The sequence below is a fragment of the Sesamum indicum genome, linkage group LG8 (assembly GCF_026168435.1).
Source record: "Sesamum indicum cultivar Baizhima isolate 11 linkage group LG8, ASM2616843v1, whole genome shotgun sequence".
In the NCBI taxonomy this organism is placed as follows: Eukaryota; Viridiplantae; Streptophyta; class Magnoliopsida; order Lamiales; family Pedaliaceae; genus Sesamum; species Sesamum indicum.
In genome coordinates, this window is record NC_142664.1 from 13,192,119 (window position 1) to 13,211,330 (window position 19,212).

Consider the following 19,212-nt stretch of genomic DNA (forward strand, 5'->3'; position numbering starts at 1 on the left):
GAGAACGTTCAAATATTAGCTGTTTTCCTCGGTATTATTAAAACAAGTTTGTTTCCCTCTTACACTAACTTGTAGTTATTATTACGCTTAGAAAATTTACCACACAAATGCTTGTGTCTAGACCAACGTTTGAGATAGGTTTCGTCGAATTCTGAGAACGTTCAAAATTTAGCTGTTTTGCACGGTTTTATTAAAACAAGTTTGTTTCCCTTTTATACTAACTTGTAGTTATTATTACGCTTAGCAAATTTACAACACAAATGCTTTGGTTTAGACCAACGTTTGGGTCAAGTTTCGTCGAATTCTGAGACCGTTCAAAATTTAGCTGGTTTGCACGGGTTTATTAAAACAAGTTTGTTTTCCTTTTATACTAACTTGTAGTTATCATTACGATTAGCAAATTTACAACACAAATGCTTGGATCTAGACCTGCGATTGGGTCAAGTTTCGTCGAATTCTAAGAACGTTCAAAAGTTAGTTGTTTTGCATGGTTTTATTAAAACAAGTTTGTTTTCCTTTTATACTAACTTGTAGTTATTATTATGATTAGCAAATTTACAACACAAAGGCTTGGTTCTAGACCTGCGATTGGGTCAAGTTTCGTCGAATTCTGAAAACGTTCATAAGTTAGCTGTTTTACACGGTTTTATTAAAACAAGTTTGTTTCCCTTTTATATTAACTTGTTGTTATTATTACACTTAGGAAATTTAACACACAATTCTTGGGTCTAGACCTACGTTTGGATCAATTTTCGTCGAATTCTGAGAATGCTCAAAATTTAGCTGTTTTGCACGGTTTTATTAAAACATGTTTGTTCCCTTTTATACTAACTTGTAGTTATTATTACACTTAGCAAATTTACCACACAAATGCTTGGGTGTAGACCAACATTTGGGACAGGCTATTCGAATTCTGAGAACGTTCAAAATTTAGCTGTTTTGCACGATTTTATTAAAGCATGTTTGTTTTCGTTTTATACTGACTTGTAGTTATTATAACGCTTAGCAAATGTATAACACAAATGCTTGGGTCTAGATCTATGTTTGGTTCAAGTTTCGTAAAATTTTGAAAATGTTCAAAATTTAGCTGTTCTGCACGGTTTTATTAAAGTAAGTTTGTTTCCCTGTTATACTAACTTATAATTATTATTATGCTTAGAAATTTAACACACAAATTCTTGGATCTAGACCTACGTTTGGGTCAAGTTTCGTCGAATTCTGAGAATGCTCAAAATTTAGCTGTTTTGAACAGTTTTATTAAAACAATTTTGTTTCCCTTTTATACTAACTTGTAGTTATTATTACGCTTAGCAAATTTACAACACAAATGCTTTGGTCTAGACCAACGTTTGGGTCAAGTTTCGTCGAATTCTGAGACCGTTCAAAATTTAGCTGTTTTGCACGGTTTTATTAAATCAAGTTTGTTTCCCTTTTATACTAACTTGTAGTATTATTACGATTAGCAAATTTACAACACAAATGCTTGGGTCTAGACCTGCGATTGGGTCATGTTTCGTCGAATTCTAAGAACGTTCAAAAGTTAGTTGTTTTGCACGATTTTATTAAAACAAGTTTGTTTACCTTCTATACTAACTTGTAGTTATTATTACGATTAGCAAATTTACAACACAAATGCTTGGGTCTAGACCTGCGAATGGGTCAAGATCTAATGAGGGACACTGTTGTAATATACTTCTCTTTTTTTTTTTAATGAAAATTACACTTACCCCAAAAAAAAAAAGTTTCGTCGAATTCTGAAAACGTTCATAAGTTAGCTGTTTTACACGGTTTTATTAAAACAAGTTTGTTTCCCTTTTATATTAACTTGTAGTTATTATTACACTTAGGAAATTTAACACACAAATTCTTGGGTCTAGACCTACGTTTGGATCAAGTTTAGTCGAATTCTGAGAATGCTCAAAATTTAGCTGTTTTGCACGATTTTATTAAAACAAGTTTGTTTCCCTTTTATACTAACTTGTAGTTATTATTACGCTTAGAAAATTTACCACAGATATTCTAGGGTCTAGACCTACGATTGGGTCAAGTTTCATCGAATTTTGAGAACGTTCAAAAGTTAGCTGTTTTGGACGGTTTTATTGAAATAAGTTTTTTTCCTTTTTATACTAACTTGTAGTTATTATTACGCTTGGCAATTTTTCAATAAAAATGCTTGGGTCTAGACCTGGGATTGGGTCAAGTTTCGTTGAATTCTGAGAACGCTCAATTATTAGCTGTTTTCCTCGGTATTATTAAAACAAGTTTGTTTCCCTTTTACACTAACTTGTAGTTATTATTACGCTTAGAAAATTTACCACACAAATGCTTGTGTCTAGACCAACGTTTGAGATAGGTTTCGTCGAATTCTGAGAACGTTCAAAATTTAGCTGTTTTGCACGGTTTTATTAAAACAAGTTTGTTTCCCTTTTATACTAACTTGTAGTTATTATTACGCTTAGCAAATTTACAACACAAATGCTTTGGTCTAGACCAACGTTTGGGTCAAGTTTCGTCGAATTCTAAGACCGTTCAAAATTTAGCTGGTTTGCACGGGTTATTAAAACAAGTTTGTTTTCCTTTTATACTAACTTGTAGTTATTATTACGATTAGCAAATTTACAACACAAATGCTTGGGTCTAGACCTGCGATTGGGTCAAGTTTCGTCGAATTCTAAGAACGTTCAAAAGTTAGTTGTTTTGCATGGTTTTATTAAAACAAGTTTGTTTCCCTTTTATACTAACTTGTAGTTATTATTACGCTTAGCAAATTTACAACACAAATGCTTTGGTCTAGACCAACGTTTGGGTCATGTTTCGTCGAATTCTGAGACCGTTCAAAATTTAGCTGGTTTGCATGGGTTTATTAAAACAAGTTTGTTTTCCTTTTATACTAACTTGTAGTTATTATTACGATTAGCAAATTTACAACACAAATGCTTGGGTCTAGACCTGCGATTGAGTCAAGTTTCGTCGAATTCTAAGAACGTTCAAAAGTTAGTTGTTTTGCACGATTTTATTAAAACAAGTTTGTTTACCTTTTATACTAACTTGTAGTTATTATTACGATTAGCAAATTTACAACACAAATGCTTGGGTCTAGACCTGCGAATGGGTCAAGATCTAATGAGGGACACTGTTGTAATATACTTCTCTTTGTTTTTTTAATGAAAATTAAACTTACCCCAAAAAAAAAAACTTTCGTCGAATTCTGAAAACGTTCATAAGTTAGCTGTTTTACACGGTTTTATTAAAACAAGTTTGTTTCCCTTTTATATTAACTTGTAGTTATTATTACACTTAGGTAATTTAACACACAAATTCTTGGGTCTAGACCTACGTTTGGATCAAGTTTAGTCGAATTCTGAGAATGTTCAAAATTTAGCTATTTTGCACGGTTTTATTAAAATAAGTTTGTTTCCCTTTTATACTAACTTGTAGTTACTATTACGCTTAGAAAATTTACCACAGATATTCTAGGGTCTAGATCTACGATTGGGTCAAGTTTCGTCGAATTTTGAGAACGTTCAAAAGTTAGCTGTTTTGGACGGTTTTATTGAAATAAGTTTTTTTCCTTTTTATACTAACTTGTAGCTTTTATTACGCTTGGCAATTTTCCAATAAAACTGCTTGGGTGTAGACCTGGGATTGGGTCCAGTTTCGTTGAATTCTGAGAACGTTCAAATATTAGCTGTTTTCCTCGGTATTATTAAAACAAGTTTGTTTCCCTCTTACACTAACTTGTAGTTATTATTACGCTTAGAAAATTTACCACACAAATGCTTGTGTCTAGACCAACGTTTGAGATAGGTTTCGTCGAATTCTGAGAACGTTCAAAATTTAGCTGTTTTGCACGGTTTTATTAAAACAAGTTTGTTTCCCTTTTATACTAACTTGTAGTTATTATTACGCTTAGCAAATTTACAACACAAATGCTTTGGTTTAGACCAACGTTTGGGTCAAGTTTCGTCGAATTCTGAGACCGTTCAAAATTTAGCTGGTTTGCACGGGTTTATTAAAACAAGTTTGTTTTCCTTTTATACTAACTTGTAGTTATCATTACGATTAGCAAATTTACAACACAAATGCTTGGATCTAGACCTGCGATTGGGTCAAGTTTCGTCGAATTCTAAGAACGTTCAAAAGTTAGTTGTTTTGCATGGTTTTATTAAAACAAGTTTGTTTTCCTTTTATACTAACTTGTAGTTATTATTATGATTAGCAAATTTACAACACAAAGGCTTGGTTCTAGACCTGCGATTGGGTCAAGTTTCGTCGAATTCTGAAAACGTTCATAAGTTAGCTGTTTTACACGGTTTTATTAAAACAAGTTTGTTTCCCTTTTATATTAACTTGTTGTTATTATTACACTTAGGAAATTTAACACACAATTCTTGGGTCTAGACCTACGTTTGGATCAATTTTCGTCGAATTCTGAGAATGCTCAAAATTTAGCTGTTTTGCACGGTTTTATTAAAACAAGTTTGTTCCCTTTTATACTAACTTGTAGTTATTATTACACTTAGCAAATTTACCACACAAATGCTTGGGTGTAGACCAACATTTGGGACAGGCTATTCGAATTCTGAGAACGTTCAAAATTTAGCTGTTTTGCACGATTTTATTAAAGCATGTTTGTTTTCGTTTTATACTGACTTGTAGTTATTATAACGCTTAGCAAATGTATAACACAAATGCTTGGGTCTAGATCTATGTTTGGTTCAAGTTTCGTAAAATTTTGAAAATGTTCAAAATTTAGCTGTTCTGCACGGTTTTATTAAAGTAAGTTTGTTTCCCTGTTATACTAACTTATAATTATTATTATGCTTAGAAATTTAACACACAAATTCTTGGATCTAGACCTACGTTTGGGTCAAGTTTCGTCGAATTCTGAGAATGCTCAAAATTTAGCTGTTTTGAACAGTTTTATTAAAACAATTTTGTTTCCCTTTTATACTAACTTGTAGTTATTATTACGATTAGCAAATTTACAACACAAATGCTTTGGTCTAGACCAACGTTTGGGTCAAGTTTCGTCGAATTATGAGACCGTTCAAAATTTAGCTGTTTTGCACGGTTTTATTAGATCAAGTTTGTTTCCCTTTTATACTAACTTGTAGTATTATTACGATTAGCAAATTTACAACACAAATGCTTGGGTCTAGACCTGCGATTGGGTCAAGTTTCGTCGAATTCTAAGAACGTTCAAAAGTTAGTTGTTTTGCACGATTTTATTAAAACAAGTTTGTTTACCTTTTATACTAACTTGTAGTTATTATTACGATTAGCAAATTTACAACACAAATGCTTGGGTCTAGACCTGCGAATGGGTCAAGATCTAATGAGGGACACTGTTGTAATATACTTCTCTTTTTTTTTTTAATGAAAATTAAACTTACCCCAAAAAAAAAAACTTTCGTCGAATTCTGAAAACGTTCATAAGTTAGCTGTTTTACACGGTTTTATTAAAACAAGTTTGTTTCCCTTTTATATTAACTTGTAGTTATTATTACACTTAGGTAATTTAACACACAAATTCTTGGGTCTAGACCTACGTTTGGATCAAGTTTAGTCGAATTCTGAGAATGTTCAAAATTTAGCTATTTTGCACGGTTTTATTAAAATAAGTTTGTTTCCCTTTTATACTTACTTGTAGTTACTATTACGCTTAGAAAATTTACCACAGATATTCTAGGGTCTAGATCTACGATTGGGTCAAGTTTCGTCGAATTTTGAGAACGTTCAAAAGTTAGCTGTTTTGGACGGTTTTATTGAAATAAGTTTTTTTCCTTTTTATACTAACTTGTAGCTTTTATTACGCTTGGCAATTTTCCAATAAAACTACTTGGGTCTAGACCTGGGATTGGGTCCAGTTTCGTTGAATTCTGAGAACGTTCAAATATTAGCTGTTTTCCTCGGTATTATTAAAACAAGTTTGTTTCCCTCTTACACTAACTTGTAGTTATTATTACGCTTAGAAAATTTACCACACAAATGCTTGTGTCTAGACCAACGTTTGAGATAGGTTTCGTCGAATTCTGAGAACGTTCAAAATTTAGCTGTTTTGCACGGTTTTATTAAAACAAGTTTGTTTCCCTTTTATACTAACTTGTAGTTATTATTACGCTTAGCAAATTTACAACACAAATGCTTTGGTCTAGACCAACGTTTGGGTCAAGTTTCGTCGAATTCTGAGACCGTTCAAAATTTAGCTGGTTTGCACGGGTTTATTAAAACAAGTTTGTTTTCCTTTTATACTAACTTGTAGTTATCATTACGATTAGCAAATTTACAACACAAATGCTTGGGTCTAGACCTGCGATTGGGTCAAGTTTCGTCGAATTCTAAGAACGTTCAAAAGTTAGTTGTTTTGCATGGTTTTATTAAAACAAGATTGTTTTTCTTTTATACTAACTTGTAGTTATTATTATGATTAGCAAATTTACAACACAAAGGCTTGGTTCTAGACCTGCGATTGGGTCAAGTTTCGTCGAATTCTGAAAACGTTCATAAGTTAGCTGTTTTACACGGTTTTATTAAAACAAGTTTGTTTCCCTTTTATATTAACTTGTTGTTATTATTACACTTAGGAAATTTAACACACAATTCTTGGGTCTAGACCTACGTTTGGATCAATTTTCGTCGAATTCTGAGAATGCTCAAAATTTAGCTGTTTTGCACGGTTTTATTAAAACAAGTTTGTTCCCTTTTATACTAACTTGTAGTTATTATTACACTTAGCAAATTTACCACACAAATGCTTGGGTGTAGACCAACGTTTGGGACAGGCTATTCGAATTCTGAGAACGTTCAAAATTTAGCTGTTTTGCACGATTTTATTAAAGCAAGTTTGTTTTCGTTTTATACTGACTTGTAGTTATTATAACGCTTAGCAAATGTATAACACAAATGCTTGGGTCTAGATCTATGTTTGGTTCAAGTTTCGTAAAATTTTGAAAATGTTCAAAATTTAGCTGTTCTGCACGGTTTTATTAAAGTAAGTTTGTTTCCCTGTTATACTAACTTATAATTATTATTATGCTTAGAAATTTAACACACAAATTCTTGGATCTAGACCTACGTTTGGGTCAAGTTTCGTCGAATTCTGAGAATGCTCAAAATTTAGCTGTTTTGAACAGTTTTATTAAAACAATTTTGTTTCCCTTTTATACTAACTTGTAGTTATTATTACGATTAGCAAATTTACAACACAAATGCTTTGGTCTAGACCAACGTTTGGGTCAAGTTTCGTCGAATTCTGAGACCGTTCAAAATTTAGCTGTTTTGCACGGTTTTATTAGATCAAGTTTGTTTCCCTTTTATACTAACTTGTAGTATTATTACGATTAGCAAATTTACAACACAAATGCTTGGGTCTAGACCTGCGATTGGGTCAAGTTTCGTCGAATTCTAAGAACGTTCAAAAGTTAGCTGTTTTACACGGTTTTATTAAAACAAGTGTGTTTCCCTTTTATATTAACTTGTTGTTATTATTACACTTAGAAAATTTAACACACAATTCTTGGGTCTAGACCTACGTTTGGATCAATTTTCGTCGAATTCTGAGAATGCTCAAAATTTAGCTGTTTTGCACGGTTTTATTAAAACAAGTTTGCTCCCTTTTATACTAACTTGTAGTTATTATTACACTTAGCAAATTTACCACACAAATGCTTGGGTGTAGACCAACGTTTGGGACAGGCTATTCGAATTCTGAGAACGTTCAAAATTTAGCTGTTTTGCACGGTTTTATTAAAGCAAGTTTGTTTTCGTTTTATACTGACTTGTAGTTATTATAACGCTTAGCAAATGTATAACACAAATGCTTGGGTCTAGATCTATGTTTGGTTCAAGTTTCGTAAAATTTTGAGAATGTTCAAAATTTAGCTGTTCTGCACGGTTTTATTAAAGTAAGTTTGTTTCCCTGTTATACTAACTTATAATTATTATTATGCTTAGAAATTTAACACACAAATTCTTGGATCTAGACCTACGTTTGGGTCAAGTTTCGTCGAATTCTGAGAATGCTCAAAATTTAGCTGTTTTGAATAGTTTTATTAAAACAATTTTGTTTCCCTTTTATACTAACTTGTAGTTATTATTACGCTTAACAAATTTACAACACAAATGCTTTGGTCTAGACCAACGTTTGGGTCAAGTTTCGTCGAATTCTGAGACCGTTCAAAATTTAGCTGTTTTGCACGGTTTTATTAAATCAAGTTTGTTTCCCTTTTATACTAACTTGTAGTATTATTACGATTAGCAAATTTACAACACAAATGCTTGGGTCTAGACCTGCGATTGGGTCATGTTTCGTCGAATTCTAAGAACGTTCAAAAGTTAGTTGTTTTGCACGATTTTATTAAAACAAGTTTGTTTACCTTTTATACTAACTTGTAGTTATTATTACGATTAGCAAATTTACAATACAAATGCTTGGGTCTAGACCTGCGAATGGGTCAAGATCTAATGAGGGACACTGTTGTAATATACTTCTCTTTTTTTTTTTAATGAAAATTACACTTACCCCAAAAAAAAAAAACTTTCGTCGAATTATGAAAACGTTCATAAGTTAGCTGTTTTACACGGTTTTATTAAAACAAGTTTGTTTCCCTTTTATATTAACTTGTAGTTATTATTGCACTTAGGTAATTTAACACACAAATTCTTGGGTCTAGACCTACATTTGGATCAAGTTTAGTCGAATTCTAAGAATGCTCAAAATTTAGCTGTTTTGCACGGTTTATTAAAACAAGTTTGTTTCCCTTTTATACTAACTTGTAGTTATTATTACGCTTAGAAAATTTACCACAGATATTCTAGGGTCTAGACCTACGATTGGGTCAAGTTTCGTCGAATTTTGCGAACGTTCAAAAGTTAGCTGTTTTGGACGGTTTTATTGAAATAAGTTTTTTTCCTTTTTATACTAACTTGTAGTTATTATTACGCTTGGCAATTTTCCAATAAAAATGCTTGGGTCTAGACCTGGGATTGGGTCAAGTTTCGTTGAATTCTGAGAACGTTCAAATAGTAGCTGTTTTCCTCGGTATTATTAAAACAAGTTTGTTTCCCTCTTACACTAACTTGTAGTTATTATTACGCTTAGAAAATTTACCACACAAATGCTTGTGTCTAGACCAACGTTTGAGATAGGTTTCGTCGAATTCTGAGAACGTTCAAAATTTAGCTGTTTTGCACGGTTTTATTAAAACAAGTTTGTTTCCCTTTTATACTAACTTGTAGTTATTATTATGCTTAGCAAATTTACAACACAAATGCTTTGGTCTAGACCAACGTTTGGGTCAAGTTTCGTCGAATTCTGAGACCGTTCAAAATTTAGCTGGTTTGCACGGGTTTATTAAAACAAGTTTGTTTTCCTTTTATACTAACTTGTAGTTATTATTACGATTAGCAAATTTACAACACAAATGCTTGGGTCTAGACCTGCGATTGGGTCAAGTTTCGTCGAATTCTAAGAACGTTCAAAAGTTAGTTGTTTTGCATGATTTTATTAAAACAAGTTTGTTTTCCTTTTATACTAACTTGTAGTTATTATTACGATTAGCAAATTTACAACACAAAGGATTGGTTCTAGACCTGCGATTGGGTCAAGTTTCGTCGAATTTTGAGAACGTTCATAAGTTAGCTGTTTTACACGGTTTTATTAAAACAAGTTTGTTTTCCTTTTATATTAACTTGTTGTTATTATTACACTTAGGAAATTTAACACACAATTCTTGGGTCTAGACCTACGTTTGGATCAATTTTCGTCGAATTCTGAGAATGCTCAAAATTTAGCTGTTTTGCACGGTTTTATTAAAACAAGTTTGTTCCCTTTTATACTAACTTGTAGTTATTATTACACTTAGCAAATTTACCACACAAATGCTTGGGTGTAGACCAACGTTTGGGACATGCTATTCGAATTCTGAGAACGTTCAAAATTTAGCTGTTTTGCACGGTTTTATTAAAGCAAGTTTGTTTTCGTTTTATACTGACTTGTAGTTATTATAACGCTTAGCAAATGTATAACACAAATGCTTGGGTCTAGATCTATGTTTGGTTCAAGTTTCGTAAAATTTTGAGAATGTTCAAAATTTAGCTGTTCTGCACGGTTTTATTAAAGTAAGTTTGTTTCCCTGTTATACTAACTTATAATTATTATTATGCTTAGAAATTTAACACACAAATTCTTGGATCTAGACCTACGTTTGGGTCAAGTTTCGTCGAATTCTGAGAATGCTCAAAATTTAGCTGTTTTGAACAGTTTTATTAAAACAATTTTGTTTCCCTTTTATACTAACTTGTAGTTATTATTACGCTTAGCAAATTTACAACACAAATGCTTTGGTCTAGACCAACGTTTGGGTCAAGTTTCGTCGAATTCTGAGACCGTTCAAAATTTAGCTGTTTTGCACGGTTTTATTAAATCAAGTTTGTTTCCCTTTTATACTAACTTGTAGTATTATTACGATTAGCAAATTTACAACACAAATGCTTGGGTCTAGACCTGCGATTGGGTCATGTTTCGTCGAATTCTAAGAACGTTCAAAAGTTAGTTGTTTTGCACGATTTTATTAAAACAAGTTTGTTTACCTTCTATACTAACTTGTAGTTATTATTACGATTAGCAAATTTACAACACAAATGCTTGGGTCTAGACCTGCGAATGGGTCAAGATCTAATGAGGGACACTGTTGTAATATACTTCTCTTTTTTTTTTTAATGAAAATTACACTTACCCCAAAAAAAAAAAGTTTCGTCGAATTCTGAAAACGTTCATAAGTTAGCTGTTTTACACGGTTTTATTAAAACAAGTTTGTTTCCCTTTTATATTAACTTGTAGTTATTATTACACTTAGGAAATTTAACACACAAATTCTTGGGTCTAGACCTACGTTTGGATCAAGTTTAGTCGAATTCTGAGAATGCTCAAAATTTAGCTGTTTTGCACGATTTTATTAAAACAAGTTTGTTTCCCTTTTATACTAACTTGTAGTTATTATTACGCTTAGAAAATTTACCACAGATATTCTAGGGTCTAGACCTACGATTGGGTCAAGTTTCATCGAATTTTGAGAACGTTCAAAAGTTAGCTGTTTTGGACGGTTTTATTGAAATAAGTTTTTTTCCTTTTTATACTAACTTGTAGTTATTATTACGCTTGGTAATTTTTCAATAAAAATGCTTGGGTCTAGACCTGGGATTGGGTCAAGTTTCGTTGAATTCTGAGAACGCTCAATTATTAGCTGTTTTCCTCGGTATTATTAAAACAAGTTTGTTTCCCTTTTACACTAACTTGTAGTTATTATTACGCTTAGAAAATTTACCACACAAATGCTTGTGTCTAGACCAACGTTTGAGATAGGTTTCGTCGAATTCTGAGAACGTTCAAAATTTAGCTGTTTTGCACGGTTTTATTAAAACAAGTTTGTTTCCCTTTTATACTAACTTGTAGTTATTATTACGCTTAGCAAATTTACAACACAAATGCTTTGGTCTAGACCAACGTTTGGGTCAAGTTTCGTCGAATTCTAAGACCGTTCAAAATTTAGCTGGTTTGCACGGGTTATTAAAACAAGTTTGTTTTCCTTTTATACTAACTTGTAGTTATTATTACGATTAGCAAATTTACAACACAAATGCTTGGGTCTAGACCTGCGATTGGGTCAAGTTTCGTCGAATTCTAAGAACGTTCAAAAGTTAGTTGTTTTGCATGGTTTTATTAAAACAAGTTTGTTTTCCTTTTATACTAACTTGTAGTTATTATTACGATTAGCAAATTTACAACACAAAGGCTTGGTTCTAGACCTGCGATTGGGTCAAGTTTCGTCGAATTCTGAGAACGTTCATAAGTTAGCTGTTTTACACGGTTTTATTCAAACAAGTTTGTTTCCCTTTTATATTAACTTGTTGTTATTATTACACTTAGGAAATTTAACACACAATTCTTGGGTCTTGTGACGCCCCAAAAATTATAATATATAATTGGGGGATTAATTGATAATTCTTTTGTGAAATTTAGTTAATTAGTAAATAAATTATGGGCTATAATTGGAATATAATAACACTTGAATGAATTAAATTGGAGATTGTTATAATATTTTGGGACAATTTGTATTAGTTAAGAAAATTAAGAAGGACGTAATTGGTATTTTATGAAAAGTTTAATTAAATAAATAAAATAATAATATTATATATATATATATGTTAGTAAGTAAATAATATATATATATATATATATATATATATATGAAAGAGTAGAGAAAAAGATGAGAGTGGGCTGTGGCCCACCTCCCACCGCCTCACCATCCCTTTCCTTTTCTTTTCTTTTGTTTTGTAGTTGTATACACATAACTCACACACACAAATTCAGCGAAAAGAAAGAGGAAGAAACAGAGGTACGAATTGTAATTTAATTTTTATTAATTTATATAATTATAGTATTTAATTAGTCCGTTTATTAAATGTTGTTTATACTAAGTGATGTACTATTTAATCGGAGTATTTTACGAGTTTGGCTATTTCAAATAGTGTCGAATTAAATATTAAATTGGATATAAAAATGATATCATTGGTCAATTAGATTGTTAAATTTATTAGATTTGAATGTTGTTATAGCCAATTTATGTAATTCCATCGGAATGATTAACCAAATACGCAATTCTATGTATTATTGCTTAATTAAATTATATAATAGCGAGAAATTGGTAGAAAATTCATGGAAATATTCCAAAAATTATAGTTAATAAATGGTATGTTAATAAAGAGGAAAAACGAAGATTTGTACTTCGATAGATACAAATGATAGTCAATATTATATTTAAAAGAAATTACGATATTCTCGATATATTAATTGTATGTGGTATAACTCATTATAGGATACGGGGGTGAGGTGAAATGGCTGACAATTAGCGATTGAGTAGAAAGAAACGTTGTAAGGTCGAGGTAAGTAAATAATTAGTATTATCTATATATGCTTTCTGTATTTGTGGTTTTACTGTTATATGAATTTGTGGTTAATGCTGCCATTGATTTGTCTGAAAGTATATAAGTGATGAATGATTTGATTTGATTGTCGATATTGTGTACGTGGAATGAGGAAATACGTTGAAATATTATGTTTGTTGTTTGATGTGTTGTGGGTGTCTGAAAATGAGAATGTAATGATATATTGTTTTACGTTACTAGTTGCTTACAAGAATGGTGATATGTGGAAATGAGGGAGTGGTGGAAATTGAATATAATTGTGGCGTGAATACCCCTTGACGTGTTGAAAAGAGCTTTGATGCGATATGAGAAAGAAATGAAATGAAAAGAGCTTTGATGCGATATGAGAAAGAAATGAAATGAAAAGAGCTTTGATGCGATATGAAAAAAAAAAAGATGTGATGTGAAAAGAGCTATGATGCGAAATAAAAGAGCTATGATGCGAATTGAAAGAGCTATGATGCGAATTGAAAAGAGCTATGATGCGAAATGAGATTGATGAGCCGGCTGTCAAGGGGATTCACTTAAATTTATTTGACGGTGAGACTGAGTTGACGGGAAAAACACGATATCACCTTCTGGTAAGCAAACTAGGAAAAAAAGAAGTTTAATTGATTATTTTATTGTGAGATAGCTATGCGGTGTACTACAGTTGATTATGTTGGAGTTAAATTGACTGTAATCCATGCATGTTGCCTACTTGTCATGTTTGGGCTGTGTTTGATGTACATATATAGATAGGGCTGATTATTTACTTACTGAGTGGCAGGCTCATCCCTCTGTTGACATTTTCTTTCAGGAGTAGACTTTGAGGTATCTGACTGTTGAAGAATAGGTCTACGCACTATACTCAGTCAGGTCGGGCCAGTATGCTGTTTCTCCTTTTTGTCAGCTAGAGTACGAATCTTAGTTTGTTTGTATAAAGAGAACGTAGGAATGGAGATTAACTGTGGTTGACTACTCGAGGTGTTTGATTTGTATATATGATGTTGTCGGTTGATTATGTTGTTATGACGTTGGGGTTACGTATTCATATGGATTAAATTATTATGTGCATTTATATTTATAAACACAGGGATTGCTATAAGTATGACGTTTAGGGTAGATATAGCCCTTGTAGCGAAGGAGGTGCTACAGGTCTAGACCTACGTTTGGATCAATTTTCGTCGAATTCTGAGAATGCTCAAAATTTAGCTGTTTTGCACGGTTTTATTAAAACAAGTTTGTTCCCTTTTATACTAACTTGTAGTTATTATTACACTTAGCAAATTTACCACACAAATGCTTGGGTGTAGACCAACGTTTGGGACAGGCTATTCGAATTCTGAGAACGTTCAAAATTTAGCTGTTTTGCACGGTTTTATTAAAGGAAGTTTGTTTTCGTTTTATACTGACTTGTAGTTATTATAACGCTTAGCAAATGTATAACACAAATTCTTGGGTCTACATCTATGTTTGGTTCAAGTTTCGTAAAATTTTGAGAATGTTCAAAATTTAGCTGTTCTGCACGGTTTTATTAAAGTAAGTTTGTTTCCCTGTTATACTAACTTATAATTATTATTATGCTTAGAAATTTAACACACAAATTCTTGGATCTAGACCTACGTCGGGTCAAGTTTCGTCGAATTCTGAGAATGCTCAAAATTTAGCTGTTTTGAATAGTTTTATTAAAACAATTTTGTTTCTCTTTTATACTAACTTGTAGTTATTATTACGCTTAGCAAATTTACAACACAAATGCTTTGGTCTAGACCAACGTTTGGGTCAAGTTTCGTCGAATTCTGAGACCGTTCAAAATTTAGCTGTTTTGCACGATTTTTATTAAATCAAGTTTGTTTCCCTTTTATACTAACTTGTAGTATTATTACGATTAGCAAATTTACAACACAAGTGCTTGGGTCTAGACCTGCGATTGGGTCATGTTTCGTCGAATTCTAAGAACGTTCAAAAGTTAGTTGTTTTGCACGATTTTATTAAAACAAGTTTGTTTTCTCTTTAATACTAACTTGTAGTTATTATTACGATTAGCAAATTTACAACACAAATGCTTGGGTCTAGACCTGCGAATGGGTCAAGATCTAATGAGGGACACTGTTGTAATATACTTCTCTTTTTCTTTTTAATGAAAATTACACTTATCCCAAAAAAAAAAAGTTTCGTCGAATTCTGAAAACGTTCATAAGTTAGCTGTTTTACACGGTTTTATTAAAACAAGTTTGTTTCCCTTTTATATTAACTTGTAGTTATTATTACACTTAGGTAATTTAACACACAAATTCTTGGGTCTAGACCTACGTTTGGATCAAGTTTAGTCGAATTCTGAGAATGCTCAAAATTTAGCTGTTTTGCACGGTTTTATTAAAACAAGTTTGTTTCCCTTTTATACTAACTTGTAGTTATTATTACGCTTAGAAAATTTACCACAGATATTCTAGGGTCTAGACCTACGATTGGGTCAAGTTTCGTCGAATTTTGAGAACGTTCAAAAGTTAGCTGTTTTGGACGGTTTTATTGAAATAAGTTTTTTTCCTTTTTATACTAACTTGTAGTTATTATTACGCTTGGCAATTTTCCAATAAAAATGCTTGGGTCTAGACCTGGGATTGGGTCAAGTTTCGTTGAATTCTGAGAACGTTCAAATATTAGCTGTTTTCCTCGGTATTATTAAAACAAGTTTGTTTCCCTTTTACACTAACTTGTAGTTATTATTACGCTTAGAAAATTTACCACACAAATGCTTGTGTCTAGACCAACGTTTGAGATAGGTTTCGTCGAATTCTGAGAACGTTCAAAATTTAGCTGTTTTGCACGGTTTTATTAAAACAAGTTTGTTTCCCTTTTATACTAACTTGTAGTTATTATTACGATTAGCAAATTTACAACACAAATGCTTGGGTCTAGACCTGCGATTGGGTCAAGTTTCGTCGAATTCTAAGAACGTTCAAAAGTTAGTTGTTTTGCATGGTTTTATTAAAACAAGTTTGTTTTCCTTTTATACTAACTTGTAGTTATTATTACGATTAGCAAATTTACAACACAAAGGATTGGTTCTAGACCTGCGATTGGGTCAAGTTTCGTCGAATTTTGAGAACGTTCATAAGTTAGCTGTTTTACACGGTTTTATTAAAACAAGTTTGTTTCCCTTTTATATTAACTTGTTGTTATTATTACACTTAGGAAATTTAACACACAATTCTTGGGTCTAGACCTACGTTTGGATCAATTTTCGTCGAATTCTGAGAATGCTCAAAATTTAGCTGTTTTGCACGGTTTTATTAAAACAAGTTTGTTCCCTTTTATACTAACTTGTAGTTATTATTACACTTAGCAAATTTACCACACAAATGCTTGGGTGTAGACCAACGTTTGGGACATGCTATTCGAATTCTGAGAACGTTCAAAATTTAGCTGTTTTGCACGGTTTTATTAAAGCAAGTTTGTTTTCGTTTTATACTGAGTTGTAGTTATTATAAGGCTTAGCAAATGTATAACACAAATGCTTGGGTCTAGATCTATGTTTGGTTCAAGTTTCGTAAAATTTTGAGAATGTTCAAAATTTAGCTGTTCTGCACGGTTTTATTAAAGTAAGTTTGTTTCCCTGTTATACTAACTTATAATTATTATTATGCTTAGAAATTTAACACACAAATTCTTGGATCTAGACCTACGTTTGGGTCAAGTTTCGTCGAATTCTGAGAATGCTCAAAATTTAGCTGTTTTGAACAGTTTTATTAAAACAATTTTGTTTTCCTATTATACTAACTTGTAGTTATTATTACGCTTAGCAAATTTACAACACAAATGCTTTGGTCTAGACCAACGTTTGGGTCAAGTTTCGTCGAATTCTGAGACCGTTCAAAATTTAGCTGTTTTGCACGATTTTTATTAAATCAAGTTTGTTTCCCTTTTATACTAACTTGTAGTATTATTACGATTAGCAAATTTACAACACAAATGCTTGGGTCTAGACCTGCGATTGGGTCATGTTTCGTCGAATTCTAAGAACGTTCAAAAGTTAGTTGTTTTGCACGATTTTATTAAAACAAGTTTGTTTTCTCTTTTATACTAACTTGTAGTTATTATTACGATTAGCAAATTTACAACACAAATGCTTGGGTCTAGACCTGCGAATGGGTCAAGATCTAATGAGGGACACTGCTGTAATATACTTCTCTTTTTTTTTTTAATGAAAATTACACTTACCCCCAAAAAAAAAAGTTTCGTCGAATTCTGAAAACGTTCATAAGTTAGCTGTTTTACACGGTTTTATTAAAACAAGTTTGTTTCCCTTTTATATTAACTTGTAGTTATTATTACACTTAGGAAATTTAACACACAAATTCTTGGGTCTAGACCTACGTTTGGATCAAGTTTAGTCGAATTCTGAGAATGCTCAAAATTTAGCTGTTTTGCACGGTTTTATTAAAACAAGTTTGTTTCCCTTTTATACTAACTTGTAGTTATTATTACGCTTAGAAAATTTACCACAGATATTCTAGGGTCTAGACCTACGATTGGGTCAAGTTTCGTCGAATTTTGAGAACGTTCAAAAGTTAGCTGTTTTGGACGGTTTTATTGAAATAAGTTTTTTTCCTTTTTATACTAACTTGTAGTTATTATTACGCTTGGCCATTTTCCAATAAAAATGCTTGGGTCTAGACCTGGGATTGGGTCAAGTTTCGTTGAATTCTGAGAACGTTCAATTATTAGCTGTTTTTCGCGGTATTATTAAAACAAGTTTGTTTCCCTTTTACACTAACTTGTAGTTATTATTACGCTTAGAAAATTTACCACACAAATGCTTGTGTCTAGACCAACGTTTGAGATAGGTTTCGTCGAATTCTGAGAACGTTCAAAATTTAGCTGTTTTGCACGGTTTTATTAAAACAAGTTTGTTTCCCTTTTATACTAACTTGTAGTTATTATTACGCTTAGCAAATTTACAACACAAATGCTTTGGTCTCGACCAACGTTTGGGTCAAGTTTCGTCGAATTATGAGACCGTTCAAAATTTAGCTGGTTTGCACGGGTTATTAAAACAAGTTTGTTTTCCTTTCATACTAACTTGTAGTTATTATTACGATTAGCAAATTTACAACACAAATGCTTGGGTCTAGACCTGCGATTGGGTCAAGTTTCGTCGAATTCTAAGAACGTTCAAAAGTTAGTTGTTTTGCATGGTTTTATTAAAACAAGTTTGTTTTCCTTTTATACTAACTTGTAGTTATTATTACGATTAGCAAATTTACAACACAAAGGCTTGGTTCTAGACCTGCGATTGGGTCAAGTTTCGTCGAATTCTGAGAACGTTCATAAGTTAGCTGTTTTACACGGTTTTATTCAAACAAGTTTGTTTCCCTTTTATATTAACTTGTTGTTATTATTACACTTAGGAAATTTAACACACAATTCTTGGGTCTAGACCTACGTTTGGATCAATTTTCGTCGAATTCTGAGAATGCTCAAAATTTAGCTGTTTTGCACGGTTTTATTAAAACAAGTTTGTTCCCTTTTATACTAACTTGTAGTTATTATTACACTTAGCAAATTTACCACACAAATGCTTGGGTGTTGACCAACGTTTGGGACAGGCTATTCGAATTCTGAGAACGTTCAAAATTTAGCTGTTTTGCACGGTTTTATTAAAGCAAGTTTGTTTTCGTTTTATACTGACTTGTAGTTATTATAACGCTTAGCAAATGTATAACACAAATTCTTGGGTCTAGATCTATGTTTGGTTCAAGTTTCGTAAAATTTTGAGAATGTTCAAAATTTAGCTGTTCTGCACGGTTTTATTAAAGTAAGTTTGTTTCCCTGTTATACTAACTTATAATTATTATTATGCTTAGAAATTTAACACACAAATTCTTGGATCTAGACCTACGTTTGGGTCAAGTTTCGTCGAATTCTGAGAATGCTCAAAATTTAGCTGTTTTGAATAGTTTTATTAAAACAATTTTGTTTCCCTTTTATACTAACTTGTAGTTATTATTACGCTTAGCAAATTTACAACACAAATGCTTTGGTCTAGACCAACGTTTGGGTCAAGTTTCGTCGAATTCTGAGACCGTTCAAAATTTAGCTGTTTTGCACGATTTTTATTAAATCAAGTTTGTTTCCCTTTTATACTAACTTGTAGTATTATTACGATTAGCAAATTTACAACACAAATGCTTGGGTCTAGACCTGCGATTGGGTCATGTTTCGTCGAATTCTAAGAACGTT

At 32.0% G+C, this 19,212-nt stretch overlaps 1 long non-coding RNA gene across 1 annotated transcript; it reads left to right on the forward strand.

The window, feature by feature from the left end:
* The first annotated feature begins 12,245 nt into the window (after nt 1-12,245).
* LOC148787214 (uncharacterized) lies at nt 12,246-14,043 on the forward strand. Its single transcript, XR_016066671.1, has 3 exons — nt 12,246-12,398; nt 12,879-12,945; nt 13,787-14,043. It is a non-coding gene; the product is annotated as an uncharacterized LOC148787214 (long non-coding RNA).
* Nucleotides 14,044-19,212: the final 5,169 nt, after the last annotated feature.